The sequence below is a fragment of the Ambystoma mexicanum genome, chromosome 4q (genome assembly GCF_040938575.1).
Source record: "Ambystoma mexicanum isolate Mex_15411 chromosome 4q, UKY_AmexF1_1, whole genome shotgun sequence".
NCBI classification, from domain to species: Eukaryota; Metazoa; Chordata; class Amphibia; order Caudata; family Ambystomatidae; genus Ambystoma; species Ambystoma mexicanum.
The window spans coordinates 1,111,621,511-1,111,638,714 of NC_090928.1; the positions used below are offsets into that span (position 1 = coordinate 1,111,621,511).

The 17,204-nt window shown below is 44.7% G+C and overlaps 1 protein-coding gene across 1 annotated transcript in view; it reads left to right on the forward strand.

Annotated features, from left to right (window-relative positions):
• LOC138468220 (inositol-trisphosphate 3-kinase A-like) overlaps nt 1-17,204 on the forward strand; it is a 520,402-nt gene that overhangs the window by 55,387 nt on the left and 447,811 nt on the right. The window lies entirely within an intron of this gene.

Genomic DNA, 17,204 nt, shown 5'->3' on the forward strand with positions numbered 1-17,204 from the left:
TGGCGGATAACCCGTGAAGACTGGGTATAGTAACATTGAGAAAGCCTCGCATAATGGAAGGACTATACAATGATCTCCCAGGTTCAGGTGGTGGATAACCCGTGAAGACTGTGTATAGTAACATTGAGAAACCCTCGCATAATGGAAGGACTATACAATGATCTCCCAGGTTCAGGTGGCGGATAATCCGTGAAGACTGGGTATAGTAACATTGAGAAAGCCTCGCATAATGGAAGGACTATACAATGATCTCCCAGGTTCAGGTGGCGGATAACCCGTGAAGACTGGGTATAGTAACATTGAGAAAGCCTCGCACAATGGAAGGACTATACAATGATCTCCCAGGTTCAGGTGACGGATAACCCGTGAAGACTGTGTATAGTAACATTGAGAAACCCTCGCATAATGGAAGGACTATACAATGATCTCCCAGGTTCAGGTGGCGGATAACCCGTGAAGACTGTGTATAGTAACATTGAGAAACCCTTGCATAATGGAAGGACTATACAATGATCTCCCAGCTTCAGGTGGTGGATAACCCGTGAAGACTGTGTATAGTAACATTGAGAAACCCTCGCATAATGGAAGGACTATACAATGATCTCCCAGGTTCAGGTGGCGGATAACCCGTGAAGACCGTGTGAATGCTCATTCTTCCTGGCCCATCCTAGATTAGTGGTCAATTTTTGTATGGTTGCTAGTATATTTTACAAGGGGCGATATGAAAATGAAATTCAGTGGGAGGCAGAAATTCAGTGGTAGGCAGAAGAGAAGAGACTTGTATGTATACTTATTGAGAACGTGGTGTTATTTCAAGTACCTATTACTGCTTTTTGTCTAATCCCTTGATGTTCTACTGTGAAATTCAGCTTTGGCACTTTTTCATATGAAGGCTGAAAAGGTGAGGGTGAGTTTGAGGGGAGGCCTTAACCCCCTCCCCCACACACCCTGGGCCATATGTCTCCCCTCCCCCGCCATCAGCTTTTTAAATGGGAGGCTTACTCGATCACTGGAATAGTTCACAAGTGGTTTTTCAGAATTGCGTGATGAACCTGTGTTTAGGATCATTTATTTGCAAGCTGTTCTCTGCAGGGCCCCGGGATTCATCGCCAGCCTCTTTAGCAGGAGAAGGTCACGACACATTGAATTTAAGCGCTGAAAGGATGAATTCAAAGTGCTGCATAGTGCCAAAGCTATCACATTAGGGCGTCTACCAGCATTTCAAACTCTCAGGCTATCTGGTTTAGAGCCTTTTAGTCTCACACACCAGAGACCAAAGCCTATATTGATCTGAGTGTGTTCTTCATCCACCGCAACGTTCTGGCTGGGGGAGGAGTTACTCATCCCCCCACGCCCCTCCTTACACCCTCAATGGAGATTCCCAGAGTCCAGCATAGCCACGTTTCACACTCAACACCCCCGGGCTTGTAGGTGGCTCAGGGATTCCATGGTGCCATTAACAAGTATGGCCTCCTGTAAGACTGGGGACACCACTCTGGACCTTGTGCACCAACAAAAAAGGGCATCACATTCATGCACTGCGGTCCGCGCCTTTTTGTGCCAGACCAGAGTTGTAGCACCAAAATGCCTTTTGGGTGAACTTGTTCCAAATGGTACATTTTATGATCTTTGGTTAAAAGCTCCCAGTGACAAAGTGGCCCACAAACCATGCCTACAGGTTCCTGCTAGGCCGGCTCTCCAGACACTGCTCTATGGGTCAGTCTGTGCCTGCACAGCCTGGACCGGGAGGAAGCCAGTAGAGAGGGCTTTAGTATGAGGGTCATGGCGTTGTCCCTCTAGGCTTGTGGATTTGCATTCTTATACAGAATAGGGAAGGTATTGAATAATGTTGGAGATCCAGTGATCCCAGTTTCTGCAAATTGGGAGCAGGGAAGTGGAGCTTCCACCATCCCATGAAGTCCAATAGGATCCTGCCCTCACACCCCTCCCTCCGCCACCTCGCGTCATCCTCTGCTCAGTGACCACGCTCCACGAATATGAGAGCAGTCGCTGGTCCCAATCCTCCCAACTACTGCCACCTCATGTGCCGGAGGCTTCAACTTTTCAACTTCCAGCTTCTCAGTGCAGTAATAATCGCTGTATCCTTTCGTAGTGATGACTTGTGGTGCTGAATTTATCGATGGGGTAGGGTGATGCATCGTCCTGTTCCTAAGGTGAGTGCAGTGCGCCTGACCTATCGTCCCTGCGGCCTGCCATGTGAAATACAGTGCTCACATTACCTTTATCTCAGCTATGCCAACTGAGCTGAGGGAATGCACGACCCGAGATTTGTGCACGCGGTGAATGCAAGCTGAAGCGTGCACTGAATTTATCAGATTGGTGCATAATAATGCGATTTTAGTGCTTTTTAACCTGTGGTAACCATTATTTCAAGTTGCAAGCTACTAGCCAGCCATACACACACAGCACACCGTTTCTCACTGGCTAAGAGTCCCCCATCTCTCGCTAATGGCGCCTGCAAACGTTGCTCCCTGCTGTGACCATGCCTCTGCAGGTTTATTGCAGCCCGGCATTCCTCCCGCTGATAGGCTTGTTAGCCGAAGGATAAGGCCCTGGAAAATGAATGCATGGACGCGAACGGGTGGCTGCTCTCCAGGCTCGCCCTATCTTATCGCGCTGCGCTTTATTGCTACTGGACTGTAAGAATGACAGCGCGTGGTGGGCGTGGCTAGTGCAGGTTATCCACCGCTCGGCGAAGTTCCTGGCCTCCACGGCCCTACGCTGCACGAGCCTCTACTGAGCTGGCCCCATTGCACAGAAAACCGTATGGCGGGTGGGCAAATGCTTTATGGCCCAGGCCAAGGTTTGCATTTTTAGAAGGAATTCTGATGGGTGGTGTTAGCACCTGTTCCCTCCCATCGCTGCCTCTTCCCCACCCGCATCCGGGTCCCCGCTCTACTTGCTTCTTGCGCACGCAGTTCACTCGTCTCGCCCCCTTGTGAGGTGACCTGGCGAGTGCCTGGGTACTCTGGGCCTGGGCATGGTAGCTTTGGGGGCACTTTCGGGAATCATTTTATTTTTAAAATGTTGATAGTCGCCAGAGGCAGCTTGGAGAACCCCAAAAGCTTGTAAATGTATTAACCCAAAATACTTGGCCCTCCAGGATGGTATGATTGTCCCTACCCCCTGCCCACCCCACCCCGATGCCTCTGATGACGTCATGGCACCTTCATCAAGGTTTTCATGTCTACAGCCCAGAGACGCAGCAGTCCATGTTACTTAATAATGACCTTGACTTCGGGAAACCTGTCCCAGCTCGGCTCTGCACCGATCCAACCCTGACATTGAATTCACAAATTCTCAAGGAAGGCTTGTCCAGTGCTATTTTGCAATCCACATTTTAACCTTTTAGCCACACCTTCTTCCTTTACATAAATCTGTTATTACGTAGACCTTTTTATTTTTCTTTCTCGTTCCTTTTTCTTTTATTGGTCATCCTTCTTTTACCACCTCCCTTTCTCTTTCATTCTTTCCATACAACCTCTTACATTTCTTCATTCCTTCTCTTTCAACACCACTCCCCCGCCACCCCTGCTCCACTGTCGTTCACTTTTTTCTTCCAAGGGATAGTTTGAATAGGAGAAGGACGGGTGGAAGGAAAATGAAGATGGAAGGAGGAAAGGCAACAAATAAAGTACAGCGGACAACCCTGGCCCCAGTGCCACTCTGGTCGCTTCTGCTGATTGGAAACATTTATTTCTTAGGCAATTTTTCCTCCATATACTACGGACCCCACACTTTCTGGTTTTGTTTTTCAACCAGTCCCTGTTTTTTTTTGCAAATTTTGTCATGGGTGTGTGAAAAAAATTATTTGAGCAAAAAAGGGTTTCCTCTTTTTTTATTATAGGGGGCGGTGGTGTTTGAGGAATATAAATGAAAAACAGCGAAGGCCACCACTCGCTACCCACCTCAACCACAAAACAGCTGTAGAAGGACTATTCCCAAAATGATATTCGATATCATCACATTATGTATTCAACCAAAGGCATAGTATCAAAAAAGGAACATATTTTAATTCATATATTTTGCACAATGTATTCACATAAAAACATAAAAAACCCTAATGAATGCGATCTTGACTTGAAGAGCAACACAGAGAACATAAGAAATGGGAAAACACCCACGTTTTCAGCTGTTTCTATATCAGATACAGATGTTATTCATATGCATGTTTTGGTTACGTGATGTTAGTAACAGTGACTTCAACCATGTACAGTTATTTGCACAACATTAACAGCGTCTACACTCCAATGTGTTTCTGGGGCAAGGAACGGCACTTCAGTAGCCTAAATTTTGCTAGTGGAGTTCCGAGACCCGTCTTCCGGACACAGAGGGTTAGTGAAAGTATTCAACTATAATTGATGCATGGAACCTGTGCATCATTGTTGAAACCTAAAACCAGATTGAAAAGAAGTAAGAAATCATTCTAAAAAGCCATATGGAAGATCACACAATGCAACACGCACAGTGACAGGGGGAGTAGGGATACTACTAACCTTGTGCTAATTTATTTCTGGTGTGGAGGGCAAGTTATTTTGGACTTAAATGAGAACCGCCACATAGATTCGTCATCTGGATAAACCCGTCATTTTATCTAAAACAGATAGAGCAGAGTAACTATGGAAATTAGATATCTCTCTATCCATATGAAGGGGTAATTTAAATTGCTTATTGCAACAGTGTGTTCATTTAGCATCATTCAGTGGATGTGGAGGATAGAAATTCCTTGTAATAGTGAGTTCGAAAGATCACATTCTTTTACTAAGGCAACAAATGCGGACTGCATAACCCATAGTGCATCATGTGTCCTCTGGGAACACAACAAACCGAGCAAGATGTATACTGGCCGCCTGTCTCACATAGTAAGTTGTAAATACATGCGCATCGGCTGTGCAACTTACTTGATGTCCACTTGTCGATGAAATCACGTGGGGCACACAATCAGAAGGTAAATGTTTACCGTAACGAACGCTGAACTTGCGTTCGATATAAATGAGCCTGTGTGAAAAGTAATAAAGGATGCCTGTTAATCTATTGTATGGATTCCGCACGGATGTCATACCATATTTGCGAGAAAAACGGGAAAAGCAAGGACAGGTTATATGGCCCAGCGCTTACCTCCCGGCACCGTTTCGTGTCGTCGTGTTCAACGCGTAGTGTAAAAATCAACAAAGGACTTTATGAGAATTCGGGAAGTATTTAAAGGGGGCTGTACCTTGGTGTTGTGCTGGACCATGAGATACCGAAGAAGGTAGCATAAAAGCCAGATTTGCACCACCATATAGGTGTCGCCATCTTGGAAGATTTTAATTGTCTTTTATGATGGGAACACGCGTCCCTATCAACCCAGGTGCACAGATGATAGCACCTTGTTGTATACTGTTGGCGTGTGTGTATATAACATGCCAAATACAGTGACAATAGACTAGGATGACAAATCTAATTTATAAGAATAAATGGCTGTTTCACTTGAAGGCATTGTAAGTCGCGGTGCACAAAGGAGAAGGACCCTAGTAGGGACCTATAGGGATACAAATTGTGTCCTAAAAATGACGAGGTAGTCACATGTAGGCGCTTCATTCCATGTCCAGTATGTTGGACATAAACTGTATATTTTATTTTACTGTAGTGTGACCTCTCCTAACAGAGGGTAGGCCATCCTGTGTGATGGGTGTCTAAGGAAATTAGTGAGCAAATAAATTCCATTCGACTGCTATATTTAATCCGGTCTAAGCAGTTTTAAGATCATAAATCCACTTTTGTTCAAATTTTTTGAGTGACAAGTCTCTGTCACCCCCTTGTGGATGAGCCCTTGTTGTCTGTATCACAAATAGTAATGTCTTCACTGGTGTTTTTAGCCTCTTTAAAATGGGCAACAAGGGGCTTATCTGGTGTTTCATTGCAGATTGCTGAGCGATGTTCCCCAATCCGTTGTTTGACAGATCTTATTGTTTTGCACACATATATAAGCCTACATGGGCATTTGATTCCATAGACAACCCATTTGGTAAGGCAGTTAGAGAAGGATTTATATTTCCAAAGACGACCGTTCAGGTCAATTTGTTTCATGTTGTTTGTGAGCATTGTCCGGATTTATAATGTCCTAGTACGGGTTGTAAGTCCCACAATGGGGGCTGAGTGGATCTGGCATTTTTATTCACAGGGTAAGTGTGTACCAGTTTGTCACGAAGGTTAGGCATCCTTTTGAATGTGAATCTAAGACAATTCGGTCTGAAATCGTCTGTTTGGACTGTTTTCCAATTTTTTAGTATAATCCTTCTGAGATCATTACTGATCGGTGAAAAAGAGGAAATGCATGCAATTCTTTCTTCTTGTAATCTTTTTTGTTTCATCAAGGTAATGTCTCGTTTCATCAATCTTTTTATAATCCTGCGAGGGTATTGTCGGTTCATTAATCTAAAACTCAGTTCACTGCTGTTTGTTTTAAAGTCCTCAATTTCGCTGCAATTGCGGCGACTTCTGAGGAATTGGCCATAGGGCACATTTTCCCGAAGGCTTTGTGGGTGGAAACTGCTGTATAACAGAAGTGTATTTTTATCTGTGGGCTTTTTATACAATGTAGTGCTCAATATGGAACCCTCTTTTTTTGAAGATCTTCAAATCTAGGAAGGCAATACTATATGTGTCGCAGGTCATAGTTAATTTTATTGTAGGTGCTTGTCTGTTCAGCCAAAGTAGGACGCTTGAAAGATCTTCCTGGCTACCATTCCATAGCATGAAAACGTCATTGATGTAACGAAGCCACGACGTAATCTGTCCATGGAATGGGTTAATATGCGCAAAAATGACATTTTCTTCGTAGTGATTCATATATAAATTTGCTAGGTCAGGGGCAAAAGTTGCCCCCATAGATGTACCGTGTCGTTTTTGATAAAAGGTGTTATATAGAAAAGTTTTTTGTGAGGTCCAATCTGATGCACTCCGAAATGTAATTGGAGGGTACTGGCTGGTCTACTCTTCTCTTAAGGCACTGGTGCATAATCTCTATACATTGTTCTTGAGGAATGTTAGTGTATAGAGATTCGACATCAAGAGTAACCAAGATATCGTGGGTACCCAAATGTAGCTGCGAAATAGTATGGATCATTGCGGTGGTGTCTTGAATATAAGACTTCATTCTTGCGACAAAAGGTCAAAGGAAAGAATCTGCGTAAATTGATAGTGGTTCCAACAATGAGCCAATCGCAGACACAATTGGACAGCCGGGGGGAGTTACTGCATTTTAATGTATTTTAGGCAATACATAAAAAGCTGGTGTCATTGGGTTCGTCCTTGTCAAAAAAGCAAATTCGTCCTTACAGATCCACTTGTGATCATAAGCATGTTTCATGAGGCTCATTATCTCTTCCCTCAGTGCCAAAGTCGGATTGCCGGGTAACTTACGGTAGAATTTTAGGTTTCCAAGTTGTTTTTCAACCTCAGTGTTGTATGCAATGGTATCCCATAGCACAATACCACCCCCCTTATCTGCTGGTTTCACCACAAAGGAGGTGTTGTTTTCGAGATCTTTTAATGCCATCCTTTCAGCCTCAGTCAAATTATTTTTTTGTTGGTTTTTTGTTTTAAAGAGATATTGTAGTTCTCTTAGTATTTTATTTTCAAAAGTAAGGATCTCTGGAGAGATCATAATCGACGTTGGTGTGAAGTAGGACGGAAGTTTCAACCCAGTTTTGTTGTCATCTTGGCATATTCCGTCTTTGGCATTGCGAAAGAAATATTTGAGCCTTGGAGATGTAAAAAAGTTCCTCATTTCCATTTCGGTGGTAAACTGATCAGCTATTTTTGTAGGGACCAACGATAACCTTTTGCTCAACACACTCGTTTCTGCACTGGTTAGAGAGTGTGAGCTTAGATTAAAGATAGGCATTACCAATTGGTCTGTGGAGGTTGCCACTGCCGTGTGGGCATGATGCGGTTGCCCCATTGTTTGTTCTTCCCTCGTCTCCCTCGCTCTTGAAAAAACTGGGTTTGTGAACCTCTGTGTTTGGCCACCTCTGCTAGTGGAAGGTTGTGCTACTGTGGAGTCAGAGTCACTACTGTTAGAGGTGTTGGAGAGAAGGTGACATATTTATTACTGCGGGCTCTTGTTGTTTGTGAAACCTCTTGTATTAGCCTGGTTAGTGTTTTTGCTGTTGAAAGTAGCCAGGGTTCAAATACGGGTAAGTAGATTCCTCTTTATAATTAAAAATATCTTTCTTAAGTTTCCATATCTTTTTTTCAAGGGTAAAAGTTTTTAATTTTTTCATGTCTTCCTCAATTTTTTCAAGGAGTGTCTTGATTTCAGGTATTCTAGATTCCTCCTGGATTTTCTTTTCCAATGTTGAAATATCCTCTATTTGTTTCATGGACTCTTCCTCCGCCGTCTCAATAACCAGTATCACCCAATCATGTGAACATTTGTTTGCTATCCCACTGAAATTGCCCATACATTTGGGATTATCTAAGAAAACACGCGGGATATTTCTAATTTGTAATCCCTCTGGAATCACCCCTGCCTTTAGGTATTCGACCATAAACTGGCCATGTGACTCTGTTCTGTTGAGTTTTTTTCTTTTTTTGGGTAAGCAAGTCAAGGTCATTTGTGTTATTGGGTACGGGAGCAGTAGCCGTAGCTACTGGTGGCAGATCAAGGATGGATGGAAGTTCCAAACATTTTTTATATAAGTCATCGGAAAATGATACATAATTACATTCTCCATGTTTTTATTATTGCTCGACCAACCAACAGGGTAGTCCTAAGTAAGTGAAAAAAATTATTTGAGCAAAAAAGGGCTTCCTCTTTTTTTATTATAGGGGGCTGTGGTGTTTGAGGAATATACATGAGAAACAGCGAAGGACACCACTCGCTACCCACATCAACCACAAAACAGCTGTAGGACTACTCCCAAAATGATATTCAATAACATCAAATTATGTATTCAACCAAAGGCATAGTATCAAAAAAGGAACATATTTTAATTCATATATTTCACACAATGTATTCGCATAAAAACATATGAAACACTAATGAATGCGAGCTTGACTTGAAGAGCAACACAGAGAACATAAGAAATGGGAAAACGCCCACTTTTTCAGCTGCTTCTATATCAGATACAGATGTTATTCATAGGCATGTTTTAGTTACGTGATGTTAGTAACAGTGACTTCATCTATGTACAGTTATTTGCACAACATGATTCGCTGATGGAGCGGCACCCTCCACCTTATCTTTGATATTCATTGCATCCATGTTATGTGCAGTTCTGAAGGGTGGACTCTTCCCCACCTTAAACCAGCCTCTTTCTGCTGAAAAGGGACCGAACATCACTTGCTGGAGAGCAAGTTATGTGGAAAAAAACCTTATTGACGGGTGCCTTCTGAAGGGATGGAGATTCTTGCTTCTTAATGAAAGGCGTTTCGGACAACAGCCATGTGATTGGAAAAGGCCCCACCTATGATCCTCTAGCTTTAGTGGCGAGAGGCTGACCAAAGACCAGCATCAGAGATTTGACTAGGTCTGTGCAGCTTAAACCTAATCTTAATAAACTGATGGCCACAGCCGTAAAATTCTGTACTACTGCAGAGCACGGATCTCCGAGGAAATGGGTTAACATTTTTGCGTACGCCTCAGAAGGTGGGTTGCTGCACTATGAACTCTTTGCAATTTGTGAATGATGCATTTTGTCATCCGCCAGGAAAGGCAGTTTGCGAAGCCCAGGAGTGACAATAGGCTGGCAATCAGCCTGGATCCTGCTGGAATCCTGCAGGAAACTCGTTTTCATAATCTTAGAACACTTTTTCACCATATCAGATCCTTGGGCGGACAAGCGATGACCAGCGCCCATCAATAATCCTAGGTGTTTCTTTGTAACTGGGGCAGCACATGCTCCCAATTTAACTGCCAAATCTTTGGCGTGTCAATATGGTCCTTATGGCTGACCAACTAGCAGGCTATGTCTTAGACTGAATTTTAAGAAGTTTGCAACATCCAGAATTCGATGGCTGGTAGCAGCCCTACAGATAATGGGTGTATCGGCCACTTTTACTCCCTAAAAACAGGCAAATACTCCTGGAAAATTTAAAAATTCTCCAAACAAAAAATAGGAAACTGACACATGAAACCTTGTCTCCCCCTGCTTTCACCCACACAGCTCCATGGATATGTTTGGACCAGTAGTGCACGTATTACGACTGAAAGAAGCTACTATTACTTTCTGATCGGAAGAAGCAAACCTGTATCTTTTTTAATATACATGGATAAGATAACTAGGTGCAAAAAAATACAGAAATATTTCGTTTTCCAGATAAAACCTATTTTTACCTGTTCATAAAATAATCCCATTGAGAACTGGATTTACCTTTTTACTCCCTAAAAAATAATTTTAGTACTGATCATCTATTTGCACTAGTGTTCTTTATTTAGTATGCCCATTCAGCCGACTTGAGTCTAAAAAAACCCTAGTGGCAGTCTTTCTTTTAGGGCCCAAGCCTCGTTAAGAAGTCAAGATATGAAATGCTATACCCAAATATGGACCGGTCGGTCTTTGGTCCCTTCCGGTCCCTTGCCCAGTTTCTCTAGTGGATTCTATAGCCATGTAGGATTTGGGTGTTTCTGCATGCACTTTTAGACTGGTTTGCCTCAGATGGCCCTTGAGTGGTGTCAGAAGAATCCTCACACACTAGGTGGTGAGAATGCATGGACACTGACCTCCGGGCTACTGTGTGCTGCATGTGTTGACATCCGCTCTGGTGTTGAAGCTCCATTTAGCCATGGTGGACTTCACCCTAAGCCATTTCCCCACCCCTCTTCCTCATCCATGCCCCACTCACTGCTCGCATTGTTTTCTTTGATGGGAATCCTACAAAATGCCCAGGGGGAGCTCTTTGGCTTTGGGGTGGGTGTGCATACTGCACAATTGGCACCCTTCTGCACACAGCCACCGTCCATTCTGCCTGGGTTCCATTTCTGTCGATTTTTCGGAATGGAACGGAGAGTGAGCTTGTGTGTGTAGGGCAGGCCCCATGTACTGGTGGGTCAGCGCTGGCGCGGTGCTGCGCAGCGTGTGCTATAGGGAGGATGCCGTGCGTATTCTAGAAGAATGGAAGCTATTGGACTATTATGGGAAACTTGTATTAATTGAAATGGGTGTTTGTTTGGAAAAGGGTCGCCACATCATAGAATGTTGCCTTTTGTATTTAAGGACGATTTCTTCACTTTTGCATGTTCTCTGGTGCTCACTTGGCAGTGTACCCACCCCTTCCCTCACAATGCATCTCTTGAGCGTTACTGGCCTGCGTGGAGTGGGTAAACTGGAATTCCATGGCCAGTGCTTTTGTTGGCAGTCCGCTGATGCTTTCTACAACGATATATGTATGGCACAATTATTTTCTTTTTTTTAAAAGATAAAACCTTTTAAGCTCCAAATGTAACAGCTCGAAAGCAAATCCATGATGCTGACCTGGCGTTGCTGTGCCATTTTGGGCGCATCTTACAAAATCCCAGACCCTCTGGATGTCTGAAAATTGTCCATAGAGAACATTGCTACCAGGCAACCCCCATAGGAGTTAATATTGCACCGCCCGCATGCCCTCCAGTCACAGCTGTGGTCTTTGTTCATCCACAACAGACTGGGGCCCAATAATGGCTTTAGCTCTTGCCCCAAAACCTGGGTAGTATTTCCAGGTGACTGATCATTGATAGTTTCCTTGCCTTGTAACCTGACATTTTGTCGAGATATGGGGTTGGAGTGGGTGAGGGGCGCATGCAGCCAACCCTTGAACACTGGTGTCATGGAAGACCATTTAATGCTTCTGTCTTGGCTCTGGTTCCCCCCTTTCTTCTAGTCCTTGTTACCTTTGTCTCTTATTTAGTTGCATTCAGAGCGCGAAGTGGAGCGTCCGCTTTGGTGCTATGGCCACTAAATCGTTCTGCTGGCCGACCATTGGCTCTCATTGAACTTTGCTTTAATTCTTCCAATGAAAAGCACTATCGGCGCATATCCTGTGGCTCAAAGTCCTGATCGGGTTCTTGCAACCTTTCCTACCCCCCTCTAGCCCCCTCAACATTTCCTCCACACGTGGGTTGGTTGTCTGTCCTGGTACACCTCCCTCTGCCTGAATTGGACACCTTCTTTCTGTGGGCGCCTATGTTGGACTACTCATGCCTTAAGATAGCACCCAAAATACCATGTCCAGTCAATAGTGCAGATAACTGCAAATTCCTAGTCTCTTAAAGGGACCTGGGAGGTACCTAGGGGTACTCTCCCATGTAGACCCAGAGAATCCTCTATTCAGGTGGCCAGGGGACGGCCCTCACTCTTGGATTCCAACCCTGAGTGTGGATGAGTGAGGGAGGATCACCAGGGTAGGTGAGCCCATGGCTGTTCTCGTGGGAGTACCCCAGGTGAGACACAGTATTCCACCGGGACAAGAGGAGGAGGAGGAGGAAGTGCCGTAAGCCTTTGTGGGATATTCAGGTACCAGGTTCCCTAATCCAAGAAGGAGGTGGAAGAATCGTATTAGAACAAAAACAGACGAGGAGGGCCAGACGAGACAAACACATAGTTTTAACCCCAGCACCTGTTTGTCTTTGCCTGGTTTAGGCCACAGAGAAAGGAAATCACCCCAGGTATATACAGACGGGGCCAGGGGACTCCCATCTTTCCGCTATCAATTATCTTGTAAGGATTTGGCCTATGAATATCAATTTCCAGCTTTCCCTGTCTCCTCTCCCCCATTTCCAACATGTACTTGGACGAGGAAGAGGCAGCCGAGAGCAATGAGGATTATCCATAGGAACAAGGTCAGGCACTTTTCCCCAGCTGTGCACACCTGACTCCAACTGACCCTCAAATTCAGTATGAAAAGGGTTTTTCTGCCAGAATCGGCGAGCGAGGGATATTGACTGGACCAGAGGAGCAGGGAGCTGCAGGAAGAAAAGCCTGGAGAATCCGGAGGAGAACGGTGTGCTAAGACGCTAGCCCGGTGTTTGTGAGGGGCTGCAGCATGGCTAGGGAGCTGTGTCTCCAGGGAGCTGGAGCGAGGCAGCCTGTATCCTGCCAGCGGTGTTCAGGGAAATGCTTGTTCCCTTGGGATGTGTGCTGGTCCCACGGGTATCTGAGGGGCAGGTGGTGAGACACTGACCCCGACCCAAAACCCATTTGACCTGTTTGCCAGCGCCGTGCTAGTGTTGGTGAGTTTCATGAGACAGAGAGAAACTCATTAGTGTGCAGGTGGCAGGAGCAGGAGCGTTGTTGAAAGACGAGCCCAGTGAGTGAAAGCGGGACAAAAGCGGTGAAAGAAAGCAAAGCAAAGCAAGTGAAAGCTGGAAAGCAGTGGAAAAAAAGCAAATCGGAAATGACCGCAAAGGTGCGCTAGAGGCGCAGAAGGAATAAAAGACAGCAAAGTGTGCTAGTGCCACGGAAACAGCCAAGAGTGGGTGTGAGAGGGACCCCGAAAGTAAGGAGAGGGGACCAAGCGACCCAAAACCGAGAGAGACAGTGAGAAAGAAAACAGTCAAGGGATGGTGCAAGCAACCTGAAAGTGAGGAAGAGGGTGCAAGCGAACCAAAATAAGTAGAGTGCACAGCAAATGAAGGTGCAAGAGAGCACAGTGAGAAACTGAAGGTGCAAGAGAGCAGCACAGTGAAAGGTAAGAAGTGTGCAAGAGAGACAGAAGTGGAAAGAAGGTGCAAGTGTGCCCGACAGAAGAAGGTGGTGTGCAGGAAGCACAGTAAAGTGGAAAAGGACAGTGTGAAAGAGGCACAGAAGAGGAAAGGTGCCTAAGGATAAAGATTTGCAGTCATGGTGGTCACGCCTGGGGGGAGCAAAGAACCCAGCATTCTTGAAAGTCTCTGGTACTACCCCCCATGAAAGAACTGTACAGTGAAAAGGTACATCCCGACAAGGGTTTGAAGACAAAAGGGCCTACACTTGGGGGAAGGGACCCCTAGGAGGCCTGAATGGAATTGTGAATCGTGAGTTGAGTTGTAAAGTAAGGAACTGTAAATCTTTTTGAAATTAGAGGGGTCTGAGCTTGGGGAAGTGAACCCGGAGAGGCTCACAAGAAGAACTCTTATTTGTTAAACTTTGTAAAGAGGGGCCTTGACTTGGGGAGGGGAACCATAAGGGGCCCATTAAAGACATTGTCGAACTTTGTAAAGAGAGGCCTAGAGACTTTGGTAAGGCGGAACCCTGAGAGGCTGAACAGGAAGTTTTTGAATCGCCATTCTTCCTTTAAGAAGAAAGACCCCCTATCACATTTGCTTTAAGAGTGAGGGCAAGCATCGAGTTGGACACAGACAAACTTTGGTTTTGGATTTACGGACATCGACGGCCCTTAGAAACATCAGTTGAGGTAATGACCCCCTAAGATTTTGGGCCAGATAGGGATTATACCAACCCCACAAAGTTTGATAATGAAGGTTTTCAAACTGTTACTTTTGAGTCTGTCTCTCTCTTGATACCATGCCTGTTTTACAGAGCCTGGAGTTCTGCATCGCAAATGTTGAGGGACCAAACAGACAAGGAGTCTGGGAGCAAACAGCGGTAATGGAAGATTTTCAAGCGATATTTATTTGGTTACCAACCAACCATATGACCAAAAACGGTAGTAGGCAGTTTCAATACCTTGTTGAACCAGGAAAGGAAAACGAATGTGTTAAAAACTGATGTTGGCGGCTTTTGTGAAGTGCAAGAAGGAAATGTCCTTTCTGCTTCCACTTATCTGCAAATTGTCATCTTGGGCTAAACCACACACTGGACAAAAGAATCGAGCCTCCCTCCAAACTCTTGTTGAAACTGCAGACCACTGTGCTGGAGACTATTCACGAAGCAGAACCTTTGGTACTAAGGTTCGATGATGGTACAGTGTCCCAGCCCTGATGCATTAGCACCACAACCCAGCATTTGGCAGATCAAGAAGGTTACTGAGGTGGAACCTATTAATAGTGGTTTCATTTTGGTGCAATTGGTCATGTTGTTGAGATTAAAAAGTAGTAAAGTAATCCAAGGTCCGAGCTATGACTTTATTTATTTTTTGGATGTTGCAACCCCAGTCACAGACGATTTTTGGGGGGAAATACCTGACTGGTTCGAGCTATTAGGCCATCAATTGTTTAAAGAATTGATAATCCTAAAAGGGGCTATGTATAATGCATGTTGATCCTTTTGGGATTGCAACGTTCCCAGCCAGGCTCCAAGTTCATGCCGGGGAACCATCGCTGATTGTTGACAACTCTGTGATTTGCACTTTATTTCTATTAAAAAATCATGAACACTTTTTAAGTCTGTTTGTGATCTGTGGCACTTATGCACTTTGGGTTGCTGTTTACTTGAAACATGTGCTGTACCAACTTAGAAAAACCGTCTTGGAGTTTCCTATTGATGTTAATGGTTTATGACAACGCAGGAACAATTTTCATATACCGGTTTGTCCCTCAGTTCCTGCAATGTGAGAATAGCTACAGTAATTGTGGACTGGTTGGAGCAGGCATGACACCTCCCTTTGGATAAATGACCATTGTAATTGCATATTGGGTGCTAGTCGCCTTTGTGGTTTAGGTCTGCAGTCCGTCCTTTGTTTTGAATGCCTTGCCGCTCTTCTTTTGTTTTGTTTTTCTTTTACACTCCTCTCCCCCATGCTGTATCTGTCCATCTCATGACACTTGTTATAAAGATATGTGTTTTACCAGCCCTGGAACAAATATACGTCGCATACTTTGAGGAACAATTAATTTCAAGCTGCACAGCCTGCTCTTCCCCGCCAAAACTATTCAAACCGCCTCACACTTGTTTTGCTGGGATCTGAGCCTTACCTGCACCGGCCATTTTACCGTATGGTGTAATGGGGTGGCAGGAGCTGTGCTCCCTTCCCTTCCACCAGCCCCCTTCTCCCCCCATTTTACCCTCTCCCCGCCCCCATATACTGCTTTTTCTTCAGGGAAATGTCCCACCGTGAAATGGCTGAGGCAAATTCCGGGGGAGTGGGGTAGGGTCCCGTTTTGTTAATACATTCTGTTCAAGTGGGGAAGCAATAATTATTTTAGGTTTTCCAATAATCTGGAACCACATTGCAAGGACTTCACAGAACTACCTCCCATTTCTACTACTGTGGTCTGATCCAGTGGTGTGGGAGCTGGAACACAGGGTGTTACATTTTGCAACCAAGACCCATTGTGCCAATAAGATGGAAAGGGTCGTATAACTGCTATCCCAGCTGTTAAGAATAAGATTTGGAGCCTCTGAGATTGGGTACAACACAGTGGCGTCTGGTGAATTTCCAAATAAGAAGGCCTTTCCCACAAATATGTCAGTGACCGAGCAAAGGGAGTTTCAGGGTTTTCTTCCGAGAAAGTTTTTTCGAATGATGGGTTAATATGGTGCATTGTATAGTAGTACACTTTGTGTGAAAATCTGGATTAAAAGCCAGACCGTTTGCAATTGGCTTTGTAGGGGGACTCCAATCCAAAAATGCAATAGGTGCAAATCACCAACAGTGCCAACAAGCTTTTCCCAGTGAATGTTCATGATGCCCACAATATATGCCAGTATAAAAACATTTTCAAGTTGGCTGTGCCCATACATTTCTATGCTGGCCGCACCAATATATGCCTGTCTTCCCAAATAAGAACAACCGCCTGTTTGCTTTGCATATAATGATGCTATAAGAAACCCTGTCCACACTGGCTCTGCAAATATATAGCAGTAACCCAATGAAAGAACATACTCTTGTTGGCTTTGCCACTAAAAATGGCATGCCACAATAAGAAAACCTGTCCAAACTGGCTGAACAAAGTATGCCAGTCTCGACACGAAAGAACATATTTTCTTTACCCTTGATTCTCAGTAAAAAAAAAAAATGGCATGCCACACAGTAAGTAATGCCAAGACTAGAATCCACAAAATGCTGTGCCAAGCAATAGGGCATATCATCGTTTATTTATTTTGTTAAACTAATGGCATTTTTTTGATTGTGAAAATAAAAGATTCTGTTGTTGCTGCACCCCCACTGGGCTGGCACAGCTCCTCCATGATAGCCTGGGGTTCTGGTGGGTCAGCGCCCGCCTTGCCCATTCTGGACGAGCCACCCCAGGTACAGCATGCTAACCCATTCCCAAAAAATGAGTTCACACAAGCCGTGCATGCGGTCCAGATCCTTAATCTGTGCAGGACCTTCCATGTGTT